Here is a 14,263-nt window from a genome sequence, read left to right as displayed (position 1 = left end):
CTTTAGTTTTTTTCTCTGCTTTTTCCTTATCTTCTTTATCCCTATTCTCATAATATTGAGCAGTAGCTAATATCTGTACAGTTGAAGAAACCGCCCATGCACTTTTAGATTGCTTCAATGTATGCGATAGTTCTGGAAGTAAATTAAAAACGAATTTATCTACAAATAATCGCTGTCTACCTTCAGTACTCATATCTTGACCACTATGGTGGATGAAAGTCTCTTTGAAACGAGTAAAGAAATCAGAGACGTTTTCCTCAACCTTTTGTTTGCACGCTGCTAACTTATCCCAGTTAACGCGTACAGCAGGCATCATCGTTTTCATAAGATCTATTATTCTACCGGGCAACTCCGTAATCAGATCATCGGGTTTGGCACCACCTACTTGTGCTGCATCTGCGGCCGTAATAGCAGCCCAATTACCACCTAAAGCTTGATCATGGTCTTGTCTACGAATTTTAGCCCATAAAGCTTGTGGGACTACATTTCCCATATGTAAATCAATATCTGCCAAATTCATGATACACGCATTAACAGTCTGAGACAATTCTTTATAATACCCAGCAGGATTCTTACGAGGGTCCGGTAAGGACTGCTTAAGTGCCAACACTTCTGATCTTTTCCATGGATCATGTACCCATATATAAGCTGAAAATGAGCTTGAACAGGCGGATGAGCGTTCGGGTCTGCCTCTCTCCATATTGGAGGAACTTCTCGCATAGGTTATTGTGCTATTTTACGACGAACCGCAGGATCAGGCTCAAGAGAAATTTGAGAGAAGAAGGAAGATCGAAAAAGTAACAGCAGGCTCTACATCAGGACCCACAATAAATCCCCTATCAAATTTATCCCGTATTTCAAATAAATCCTGAGGAGGTGAATCCAAATCCATATCTTCCCACCCTTTGATAAGAGTGTTGCACATAATATTAAAAACATACCTCTGCGTAGGCGCATTCCATTGCAGAAAGGTGTCTAAAATATCACGTACACTATACTGTAAACTACTCGTAATCCAATTACGAGCAAGAGAATCCAACTTAGTCCGTTCTTCCAAATCTGGATTCTGACTACGAGATTGTCTTTGAGACGAAGCAGGAGAAAAGAAAAGAGGCCCAAGAAAAGGTTACAGAAGACCAGAAACAGTTTCAACTAAACGTTTTCGAGCTGTAGGGGAATCTTACACCAAAACAGGAGACAACGTATTCTGTAAAACAGGAGAAGAACCAGTAGCAAAAGAAGGTAAAGGTAAAGTTGACTGAGGCACAGGAGTTTGGGGTACAGAAGTCGTTGGCAAAGGGGGTGGAGGTAGAATCGCAGGAAGAGGCAACTGTGCAGGAACCAGAACAGCTGGATTAACAACAGGTTGTAATGGAGGTGCATTAGCGCCTAACACATAAGGTAGAGGTAACGTCAAAAGATGGGACACAAAAGGATCTTCGTCAGAACCCTGACTCTTTGAGACAGTAGGTAACACAGGATAACATCTGTCTATTGCCATGCGATGCTGTCTTTCCGAAACCTCAACCACCTGATCAGCTTCATCATTTTTAAACTGTTGGGCAGCCTGTAATATTGTCAGATCCTGCTCTTTCTTATCTTTCTTCATTTGCTTAATTTCTCTCTGTTTAGATTCTTTACGCCAGAGGCGGAAAGAGTCAAACATTGCCGGCCGGGCCTTTCTCTTAAATAGAATCGTTTCCAAATTGTCTAATATAGCAGGCTCAAAGGTACCATTTTGTGGCCACCATAAAACACTATCCTTTTTAGTGTATCAAATCCATGTTTTATTAAAAATAATAGGACCTAAACCATGTTTTGAATAGAGCTCATAAGTGGGAGTTCCAACTGGAGGAATCGGACAAGAATCCTCTAGCCGGGAATCCCTAATACAACCAAAACAACAACATTTCTTAAACTTACTAAATCCAAGCATTTCGTAACGAACTGGACTACTTACAAACATCATGGGATTTTTAGACAAAATAGTCACAGCACAAACGTACTTACCCCTTGGCTTCGGTTAGTGCACTAATCGAATACCAAAAACCAAAAACAAAAAGTTGGGCGCTACCCACGAATACTTAACTAAATGTTTTCTCACGCCAACAGATGTCCGTCTAACATCTCGCGATACTAATCACCGGGGGCCAAAGCAGGGTGACAGTCATGGCAGCAGTCGTCAGCAGCCGTCTGGAAGGAGTAGCCGTGCTTCAAAAGACCTTCGGTACACTTCGACATAAAGGGGTCGCTCACGTGGTTCGCGAAATCCTCCGGAATTTTCTTGCAAAGCTCCTCACGACCTTCGGGCAAAACTACTACCACTGAAGTCGCCCACACGTTGGGCCGCCGACTGGAGAACCTGACCTTATGGGCCAGGCGGCGCAGGGCACGCCTGAGATCTCCGGGCTCACCTGCTTTGGCAGACAGAGACACGTGATACTCTGTTAGGCATGGAAAAGCAGATTTATTAGATGCAGCTAAGCACAGTGGTCCTGTAAGTACGCCAGCGGGTAGGTTATCAGGAGACTGCCACTTCATTCCGTGGCTCACAGTCTCTTATAGTGCATATGTTTACAATGCCAACTCCCAAAACATACAAAACTGACAAATAGGAATAGTTTGAAAACAAGCTATCGAATGTCTAAAACACACCCTCCTTTCAGACCCTGTGTGCTCTCCTCCCCACAAGTTAATCAACACTAGTGTACGTAATTCAATTTTCAGGTGGTAGAACATGTTGAATGCTTCAAAGGACAGTCTATTTAACAGGAGAACACACGAAAAGAATAGCGAAGGTCAGTAAAACAAGATAAAGTCAAGAAGAATGGTGAGACCCAAACAGTGGAGTAAGACATGGATTAATCAGTCTAGACATGGATTTACAAAACTCGGGAGACCCTGACATCGGTTTCATAAACATAGGCAGAAGTTACTCTTTAACGGGAAGGACACGTAGCAGTTGAAAAAGCAAAAACATCGCATTCACCACGTCTGCCGTGCTGCCTGAGTGAGGCAACACAAAATGGCGGTTAAATACAAAATGGCGTCTAGATACGAAGCAAAGTCGAAAACCTCGTAACATCACCGTTTCTGATCACATGGACACAGACCATACATGAGAAGGACATGTGCACCCATGCATGATGAACTAGTTGCACTTTAAGATTGCTTTTGAAATGCAATTTTATTTGTTCTTCTCTCGTTTTCTCTTTTCTCTCCTTAGAGGTGGAATTTTTCATAAAAAAAAGAAGGGAGATAAGTATTCTCCTCATTGTGATTGTTTTTATAGTCAAGAAGGTTGCAGCTATCTGCACCTTCACAAACAATACATAGGTCAGCATAATTTGCTTTTTGATCTACACCAGGGAAGGAATTTTATTGTGCCCTGACTAAAGCCCAGGACCAATGTTGGCCACTAAATTTTGAGCTGAAACATTTTGGCAGTTTTTTAGGATCTTAGGACCATAACCTCCTAAAAATACCTACTTTTATATCTTTTAAACATCCACTACATCCTCATTAATAAAGGGATACCTGGGGGGTGCAGTAGGATGTTTACATCTTTAAGTCCCCCATGCCTACATCTCCTAAGAGCTCCCTGACAGTTGAGCCCACCCAGAACTTTAGGAGTCTCGGTGAACCCGCTGATGAAGCATGACACCAATAGGGTGTGTGAGGGTTAAATAGCAAAAGGATTCCTTTCCTTTCCGCTGTTGCAGAACACGCCACCATAAGGAGTTGAGAAGGCTTTAGGAGCCACTTCGGGGTCCGGATACACTGTTGTGAATAGAGTTTAACTTGGGAGAAGGTAGCTTCACCCTTACCTCTCTTACCCCTTCTTGTGGATAGTTGGGGGCTCTCCACTGCTACCCATTGGTTACATCATTTATGACATCACTAATGACATCTCAAATGACATCATCTTGATAACATCACTGATGACATCCGCCAATGAATGTGTTAGTTTGTTTCATAGTTTACATAGTGGCAGGTATGTACCATATTACTGGTCTACCTAATTTGTACAGCCGGGGTCCCACACATTTGTGTAAATGTTTACAAAACACATGTACTCCTAACGCACCATAGCTGTGTAGAGGTTTTCAACATGTTATAAATCTTTGTATTCAAGAGTAACTGAGTGCAGGTGACAGCTGACTTGTGCTCATTATGTTCCATACAAGGTTTATGGTTCTGCCGAAAAAGTTTTCAACAGGTTTAAGATTCTACATAGTAGATACTAACATTTGAAAGCAGCCCTGCTTTATTAGACAGAATTGTGTCATCATCACAAGTTCGACATAAAATACAAGAGTGTGTGAACCAGGTACTAACCTAATACTATGTGCTTCTTTTGCTTGAGAAGGTGGGCTATCTGTAAAATCTTCTCCACAGAAATAGGATGAGGAGGAATTATGATGTTTAGCACCTTCAGGTCTCTGTTATTTTTAGCAAACAGTATCTTTTTAAAACTTTACGTAGAGTTTACACTGTTTTAGTAGATATCCTTTAATACTCAGTGTGTATTTTTTTTATTAAAGTTTCACTGTCTGCAAATAGTGTGGTATAGAGTAAATTCTCTCCATAGAGTAAGCACTGTTTACAGAACCAGTTCTCTGCAGATATCAACTTAATTTCTCAAAGCTGGTTCAGTGAGTTTCAGTGGTTGGATAAAAGAGAAAAGCTGTCCATAGTAGGTTTTTTTTGGCACTGACATTCACTATGTTTTGGAACTTGGCTTTCTATGAACAGTTGTAACAGATTGTACACCATACTCAATTACGGTTTTCTATATGTCTGTGGTTGATTGTAATTGTAAACTATGCTATTTGTAAAGCGAATAGAATAGGGCCAATGTTGTACATAATGCATGCTTTCTATACCTAAGGGAGTTGTATCTGTGATGACAGTAACAATGGATGATATTCTCCTGAGATAATATTTACTTGCTGTCAGGCCTCTATTGACATAGTAATCTATAAGGCAACATACATGTAAAAAAGATGTGTTTATGATGTCATCAGTGATGTCATCATCATCATGTTTCCTTTATTTCAGTTAAATTAAACGACAAAAGGTACAGTATAAACATTTAAAAAGATAATGTTGTAAAACATGCAATTTCATTGTGCAACACTATTTCTAAGTGGAACTCTATTAGGGGAATTTCAGTCTAACGATACAAAATCATTATAGTATTATAGAAAAGATTAAAAGGGGTTTAAATAAAACATCCTAAAACTGATTTGCTGTACAAAATAGGACAAGGGAGTACCTGGATAAAAGGGTAAAAGAGCAGTCATAGAAATAATTTGGGCAGTACATTCAATATACATGAAAGTGCTATTTTAAGGAGCATGGAACCTAATGTGCCATATTGCCAACTGGTATCTAGCAATTGAATACACCACACAGTCTCTGGTGTTGATTTTACATATTCTGAGAGCTGTATAGCGGGCTCTACATCCAAGAAGTTTACAGAGGGGAATAATCCAGCGTGTGAGTTGTGCAGCATAAGCCTAACAAAAACATAGCACATGTTCAGTATTCTCTGGGACTAGATAACCCATCGGATATAGGATCGGAATGTCTCCCTTCTTCTTCCAGGAGTGGGTAAAAGAAGCCAAATGTACTATACCCAATCTGAAATAAACATAAAATGCTTGTGAAGTAGTGTTGGTAACCATATCCAGATATTGCTCATGTTCGGTGCACATTTAAACATCAAGGGGAAATCTACCAGGGTACTAGGAGAAACCGCAGAGAGTTTTGTGCCTAATATGTAATTCCAGTATGATGTTTTCAGCTTCCCTCAAGCACCTTTAGGCAATACTGCGGACTGCAGCCGGAAACCTTCCAAATCTAACATAAATAGCCGATTTGTGATATGGACAAGCCAGGGGATCTTCTTAACATTATGGCCATCTAATATAATACTACGGCAATCCCTATAGGGACCGAAATCCTCGTTTATCCAGAACTTTAGCCAATATTTGATAGATCTCAACTTAGCGATGTCATAAATGGATCTTAAGTTTAGGTCAAATTTGATAGGTAGGCTAGGTGCACCAGTGGGGAGACTCAAGAGGGACTTAATAAAGGTGTATCAGCTTTTGCAAGGATGTCGAGATAACAAGGCCCCCATTAATCTGCCCCATACACGGCCCCACCGCAGGCATGGTAGGGGAAATAGCGAATGTGGGTGATATATTGGCAAATCTGAGAATGAACCTAGTTCTTTGCTTTAGGGTCATGGCACTTTTCTGTACCTGTGCTACCTTATGTGAGTCTTCCAGTCTTGCACCCAAATAGTTGAATTCAAGGGCCCTATCAAGTGTCTCTCCCCCTAGGAATACCTTACTCTCTGCTATTTTCCTTCTGTTACCAAAGATCGTGAACTTAGTATTGTTTTTGTTAATTTCCAGTACGTGATCTAGACAGAAATGAATACATTGATCCAAGAGAATAGAAAGACCGTGAGGGGACTTTGATAGTAACAAGGTGTCATCTGCAAAAAGGAGGCAATGTAATTTGTAATGCTTCACCTTTGGGGAGTCATTTTCACAGTTTAAAAGATAGGGAATCCAGCCATTTATGTGTAAGTGGAAAAGTGTGGGGGCCAAAACACACCTCTACCTAACACCTCTCCTAATTTGGATGTCTTCTGTCAATTCCCCTGCAGGGCCCCACCTAAGCCTCACAAAAGTTTCCTGTGTATAATACCGGAAACAGGGACAGTAGTCAGCTTGGGATCCTGATCTTGTGCATGGATACCCAAGGTTTTCCCTAAGGACAAGATATGCAGCTCGCAGATCCACAAAGCCAACATACAACAACCTCCTACTACCTTCCACTTAATGTACAGGAATCTGACAAAGTGGTCTATGGTGCTATTGTTGAGTCTAAATCTCACCTGTAAGTGAGACAACACTTTGACTTGGGCAATCCAATTCCGTAGCCTAGTTAAGATTTGCATCCTGAAGACTTTCTGGATATTGTCTATCAGGCATATTGGCTTTAATGTCTTGGTACGGATTGATCACCTTTTTATAAATAAGGATTATTTCTGCTCCTTTCAATGACCAAGGGATAGGAGAATGAGCCATCGAAGAGTTTGACAATTCCGGAATAGGTTTGATGGGATTCTATCCAAACCAGGTGCTTTGCTATATTTCTGGGTTTGGATTGCATGCAGAATAAATGGCTTGACCTCCTCGCCAGGGGAATCTGTATGAAGGAATAGCATGGTCTCTAATATCCCATCTCACTCATAGAGTGTTGGGAAGTGATTTACCCAAGCTTCGGGTGGGATAAGGCAATCTGGGAGGGCTAAATCTGTTTAGCCGCCATGTGTAACAAGCTGCTAGAAGCACTTATTACCTCTAAGCCTTACCATCTCTAAATAGATCATCCCATATTCTGGCATTCCACTGATTCAAAAATGCATTTTCCTTCTTCACAGCAACACCAAAGGTTGCAATGACATCAGTAGTCATGAATACAAATGGCACATTGAAAGACAGATATATAGACATATTTTACACAAAGTTTGAGTATAACATATTGGTTTTACTTTATATTAACAACACATTTATAAAAAAAGAACAGTATCAAGAAACAACTCAACAAATTCATGGGGAATTAAAAACTGTTGCCAAAATAGTGCAATGCACAATCTGAAAATATCACATAACCGTGAAAGTAAGGGAATATCCTTGGAAAATATACTATTCAGTTTAACTGAATAGGGAGTATGCACCCACTCCTCTTTCTTGAAACTTCTTTTCCAGAAGTTTATTGTGAGCAGGTGGTCGAATTTTGGATCAAGATTGTTTCTGGACTCATGTGTGACAATGCTCATATTATATCATCTTAAAACTTACCATATAAAATGCCTTGAATGAATGAATGAATGAATTTGGGATTTGTATGGCGCATGGCTGCCCGGAAGCGTCCCAGCGCTGTGATTGCAGACAAACAACTGAGGATAGAGGCTGAAAGGGAAGGGAAAGGTTATTGTGGAAAGAGGTGAGTTTTGAGAAGCTTTCGGAATTTCATATGATTAGGTTCAGACCGGAGTTGGATTGGGAGAGAGTTCCAGAGGGTTGCGGCGACCACCGAGAAACGGCGTCCACCAGTCCGAACTCTTTTAGTTCGGTGGACCTTGGCCATGTTGCCTTGTGCTGATCGTAAGGGTCTGTTAGGTGTGTATGGGTAGAGCATAGATTTCAGCATTGGGGGTCCTTGGTTTTGCATGGCTCTATGAGTGGTACATAGGGACTTGAATTTGACCCTTTCGCGGATCGGCAACCAGTGCAGTGCCTTAAGGGCAGGTTTGGCTGAAACTCTGCGAGGGGTGCCAGTGAGTATCCGTGCAGCGGCATTTTGTGTTCGCTGCAGGACATTGAGCGTCGCTTCAGGGGCACCCAAAAAAAGGGCATTGCAATAGTCTAATCTTGATAGTATTAGACCTTGCATGAGCATTTTTTGGGAGGTTGCGGGGAGTAGTGGAAGAACCTTCCTAGTTGATCGGAGTAGGCCAACACAGGTGCCGGCTGTTTTTTTGGCTTGTGTTGTCATGGAAAGATTCTGTTCCAGCCAGAAGCCTAGACTTTTAATTTCAGTTTTAGGCTGGGGGATGGGTCCTAGGCATGAAGGTCACATAGCAATGGGGAGGGATGGTGGTTGGGGTCCCAGGAGCATAAGCTCGGTCTTTGAGCCATTGAGCTTAAGCCTTGAGTTGGACATCCAGGTGTGTATACCTTCTAGGCAGTCATGGAGGTTTTTGATTTTTTCTTCCTCGAGTGAAAATGATACGATCATTTGGGTGTCGTCAGCGTAGGTGACGGCTTTTATCCCAAATGGGGTGACCACATTCTCCAGGGGGGCCATATATGTATTGAAGAGCCCTGGGGCACCCCACACTGGAGGGAAACGATATCTGAACGGATGTTCCCTTCACAAACCTGGAAGGTACGGTTTTCTAAGAAGGAGGAGAGCCAGCATAGTGCCGTGCTTCTCACTCCTAGGTCCGATAGTCACTGTATTAGGATCTTGTGGTCCACTGTATCAAATGCAGCGCTTAGATCCAGGAGGATCAGTAAAACCGATCCCCCTGAATCCAAGATGCATCTAGCCTCCTCTACCACTTTCAGGAGGGCTGTCTCGGTCCCCTGGCCTGGCCGGAAGCCTGTTTGTGAGGGTCGAAGAAGATTATTGGATTCGAGGAAGGCTGACAATTGCTGGTTAACTGCCTTCTCTGCGATTTTGCTCAAGCCAGGCAGGAGAGAGATCGGTCGAAGGTTGGATAGGTCTGATGGGTCATGTCCTGGTTTCTTCTGTAAAGCCTTGACCATGGCATGCTTCCAGCTGGGGGGGACCACTCCTTGGCCCAGCGAGGTATTAATTAGGTTAGTGGCCAGGTGGGATATGGTAGGTCCAACTTGTTTTAGGATTCGAATAGGAGCAGGGTCGTTGGGGGAGCCACTTTTCAGGTCTGAAAGGGCTTTCAAAAAGTCATCGTTAGACAGTTGGTTAAAGCTGTCGAGGGTTGGTCTAGGGGTAGGGGGGAAGGGGGCAGCAGGGGGATTGCTGTCTGATTTGGGCGGGAGTGACTCCAAAATGTTGGTGATCTTGTTTTGGAAGAAGCCCGCTATTTGGTTGCATCTGGCAACTGAGGGTTGTTGAAAAGAGGGGGGGGGTGGGTATTTTGCGAAGTTCTTTGACTATTTTGTAGGTCTCTCGGGATGAGCTAGATGCAGCTTTGATTTTTTTGTCAAAGAATGAAACTTGGGCTGCTTTCCGTGCTGCTTTGTAGATCCTAATTGCAGTTCTATACTCTTCCTTGATAAGGGGGTCCCAGTTTTTTCTCCACTTTCTTTCATGGATTTTGCAAATTTTTCGAAGGTTCCTGAGTTCTTGTGAGAACCAAGGCGACTTAAAGGAGTTATTTTTCTTTTTTAGATCTTGTTTCGGGGCGATTATGTCCAGAGTGGAAGTGAGCCAGCTGGTAAAGTTTTCATCTGCTTTTACCGGGTCAGGGAGTGGCAGAGGAGCGGAGCGAATAAGCTCCTGTGTCCATTGTTCAAATGATATTTTAGGCCATAATCTATCGTTTTCTCTGGGAATTGGTTTGTGGGCCTTTTTTGCTTGAATTTGCCAGATGAATGGGAGGAGAAAATGGTCAGTCCAAGGGAGGGGGATCGCAGGTCGAACCTCAGTTTTAGGGAGATTAGTAAAGAGAGGGTCCAAAAGATGACCTTTGATGTGCGTAGCCTCTGAGTTAATTAAATGAAGATCGAGTGCTTTTAATTGTGAGGTGAGATCCACAGCCGTTTTGTCTGTGTTCTCCTCGAAATGTAAGTTTAAATCACCTAGCACGATGAAGTTGGGGGATAAGATGCAGGAGGAAGTAGTAGACTCAAGCAGTGAGTTAACAAAATTTCCTGGACTGCCGGGTGGACGATATATCAGAGTGCCCGTAAGTGAATTGTTAGGGGTTATCTGTAGAGAGAAATGGGTGCTTTCGCAATCCTTTATTTTTCCTTCTTGTAGCCTACATACAAAGGAGTTTTTGTGGACAATTGCTAGTCCACCTCCTTTTCCCTCCTTTCTGTTTTGATATTGTATAAGATAGTCCTGGGGGAGCATGTTGACAATGTCCGCTTCGGGGTGGGATGTTAGCCAGGTTTCTGTTAGGAATAGAATATCTAGTTTTGAGTCTTAGATCAGTATTTTGATCTCTATGGCGTGTTTAGGGGCTGATCTGCAGTTCAGCAGAGCTAGGCTGATACCATTGGCGGACTGGTGGGTGGATGTCTCTGCTGACTCCTCATGGGGCTTGGGAGATGGTGGGGCTCCAAGGAAGGGAGCTGCTGTGCAGAATTGAAGGAGGTAGTCACGTGAGTGTCTGATCCGGGGACTATGAGAAACGGGCATAATGGATGGCCCTGTGCCCGGCCTGGCCCGGACGGGCCCAGACGGGCTTGCCTCTGGCGCGCCATCGGCGCGCCCGCTGCGCCCGCCCGCTGTGCGGACGGGGAGGAGGCTCCATTTTATAGTGGATTGGGCCCAAATCGCCCAGCCACTAGAGCACTGTCCAGGCCCCAATTAAAGATGGCGGCCGTGGATTCCTTGCCTCGAGGGGAGTGTTTGTTGGGCTGATAGCCTCGAAATGGACTAGTGCCTTTTTATTCTTAGGTCTAGTCAAAAGCGGGTTACAAGCGGTCGATTGGGAGATTTTTAACAAATAATTTTTAAAGTGACACAGAACACAGAATACACAGTAAAAGCGGTGATACAACAATTTTAAAAGCGCTAGTGCTGGTATAAAGTGCAGTGCGTTTAAAAGCTTAAAATAACAATTATTCTGTTATGGAGCTGTAAAACCTCCCGGCTTCCGCCTCAGGAGTAAGTAGCAATCGAGCTAAAGAAGGGACTAAGGTCGGCTCTTTTATAGTGGATTGGGCCCAAATCGCCCAGCCACTAGAGCGCTGTCCAGGCCCCAATTAAAGATGGCGGCCGTGGATTCCTTGCCTCGAGGGGAGTGTTTGTTGGGCTGATAGCCTCGAAATGGACTAGTGCCTTTTTATTCTTAGGTCCAGTCAAAAGCGGGTTACAAGCGGTCGATTGGGAGATTTTTGACAAATAATTTTTAAAGTGACACAGAACACAGAATACACAGTAAAAGTGGTCATACAACAATTTTAAAAGCGCTAGTGCTGGTATAAAGTGCAGTGCGTTTAAAAGCTTAAAATAACAATTATTCTGTTATGGAGCTGTAAAACCTCCCGGCTTCCGCCTCAGGAGTAAGTAGCAATCGAGCTAAAGAAGTGACTAAGGTCGGCTCTTTTATAGTGGATTGGGCCCAAATCGCCCAGCCACTAGAGCGCTGTCCAGGCCCCAATTAAAGATGGCGGCCGTGGATTCCTTGCCTCGAGGGGAGTGTTTGTTGGGCTGATAGCCTCGAAATGGACTAGTGCCTTTTTAGTCTTAGGTCCAGTCAAAAGCGGGTTACAAGCGGTCGATTGGGAGATTTTTGACAAATAATTTTTAAAGTGACACAGAACACAGAATACACAGTAAAAGCGGTGATACAACAATTTTAAAAGCGCTAGTGCTGGTATAAAGTGCAGTGCGTTTAAAAGCTTAAAATAACAATTATTCTGTTATGGAGCTGTAAAACCTCCCGGCTTCCGCCTCAGGAGTAAGTAGCAATCGAGCTAAAGAAGGGACTACGGTCGGCTCTTTTATAGTGGATTGGGCCCAAATCGCCCAGCCACTAGAGCGCTGTCCAGGCCCCAATTAAAGATGGCGGCCGTGGATTCCTTGCCTCGAGGGGAGTGTTTGTTGGGCTGATAGCTTCGAAATGGACTAGTGCCTTTTTATTCTTAGGTCCAGTCAAAAGCGGGTTACAAGCGGTCGATTGGGAGATTTTTGACAAATAATTTTTAAAGTGACACAGGACACAGAATACACAGTAAAAGCGGTGATACAACAATTTTAAAAGCGCTAGTGCTGGTATAAAGTGCAGTGCGTTTAAAAGCTTAAAATAACAATTATTCTGTTATGGAGCTGTAAAACCTCCTGGCTTCCGCCTCAGGAGTAAGTAGCAATCGAGCTAAAGAAGTGACTAAGGTCGGCTCTCTTATAGTGGATTGGGCCCAAATCGCCTAGCCACTAGGGCGCTGTCCAGGCCCCAATTAAAGATGGCGGCCGTGGATTCCTTGCCTCGAGGGGAGTGTTTGTTGGGCTGATAGCCTCGAAATGGACTAGTGCCTTTTTATTCTTAGGTCCAGTCAAAAGCGGGTTACAAGCGGTCGATTGGGAGATTTTTGACAAATAATTTTTAAAGTGACACAGAACACAGAATACACAGTAAAAGCGGTGATACAACAATTTTAAAAGCGCTAGTGCTGGTATAAAGTGCAGTGCGTTTAAAAGCTTAAAATAACAATTATTCTGTTATGGAGCTGTAAAACCTCCCGGCTTCCGTCTCAGGAGTAAGTAGCAATCGAGCTAAAGAAGGGACTAAGGTCGGCTCTTTTATAGTAGATTGGGCCCAAATCGCCCAGCCACTAGAGCGCTGTCCAGGCCCCAATTAAAGATGGCGGCCGTGGATTCCTTGCCTCGATGGGAGTGTTTGTTGGGCTGATAGCCTCGAAATGGACTAGTGCCTTTTTATTCTTAGGTCCAGTCAAAAGCGGGTTACAAGCGGTCGATTGGGAGATTTTTGACAAATAATTTTTAAAGTGACACAGAACACAGAATACACAGTAAAAGCGGTGATACAACAATTTTAAAAGCGCTAGTGCTGGTATAAAGTGCAGTGCGTTTAAAAGCTTAAAATAACAATTATTCTGTTATGGAGCTGTAAAACCTCCCGGCTTCCGTCTCAGGAGTAAGTAGCAATCGAGCTAAAGAAGGGACTAAGGTCGGCTCTTTTATAGTGGATTGGGCCCAAATCGCCCAGCCACTAGAGCGCTGTCCAGGCCCCAATTAAAGATGGCGGCCGTGGATTCCTTGCCTCGAGGGGAGTGTTTGTTGGGCTGATAGCCTCGAAATGGACTAGTGCCTTTTTATTCTTAGGTCCAGTCAAAAGCGGGTTACAAGCGGTCGATTGGGAGATTTTTGACAAATAATTTTTAAAGTGAGACAGAACACAGAATACACAGTAAAAGCGGTGATACAACAATTTTAAAAGCGCTAGTGCTGGTATAAAGTGCAGTGCGTTTAAAAGCTTAAAATAACAATTATTCTGTTATGGAGCTGTAAAACCTCCCGGCTTCCGCCTCAGGAGTAAGTAGCAATCGAGCTAAAGAAGGGACTAAGGTCGGCTCTTTTATAGTGGATTAGGCCCAAATCGCCCAGCCACTAGAGCGCTGTCCAGGCCCCAATTAAAGATGGCGGCCTTGGATTCCTTGCCTCGAGGAGAGTGTTTGTTGGGCTGATAGCCTCGAAATGGACTAGTGCCTTTTTATTCTTCAACTGCCTATTATGCAGAAGGAAGGCGGAGGTCCATCTACATCAGTGGCAGCAGCAACAATTTCTGGCCAGAAAGTCCCTTCAGAGGTACAGACTACTGCAACAGATTGACTCCAGAGCTTTCAAGAATAGCCACGTATTGCATGGAATGTAGTGTTGTTATTAGAGCTTGTGAGCAGTGTGTTAAGCTATTTGCAATGCTGCCAAAAAACATACATGATAATTTTTTTCCCCTTTTATATTTTTTGCACATTCCATAAGATAAGTTCATACTGAG

Source organism: Lissotriton vulgaris, chromosome 8, assembly GCF_964263255.1.
Source record: "Lissotriton vulgaris chromosome 8, aLisVul1.2, whole genome shotgun sequence".
In the NCBI taxonomy this organism is placed as follows: Eukaryota; Metazoa; Chordata; class Amphibia; order Caudata; family Salamandridae; genus Lissotriton; species Lissotriton vulgaris.
This window is presented reverse-complemented; position numbering follows the sequence as displayed.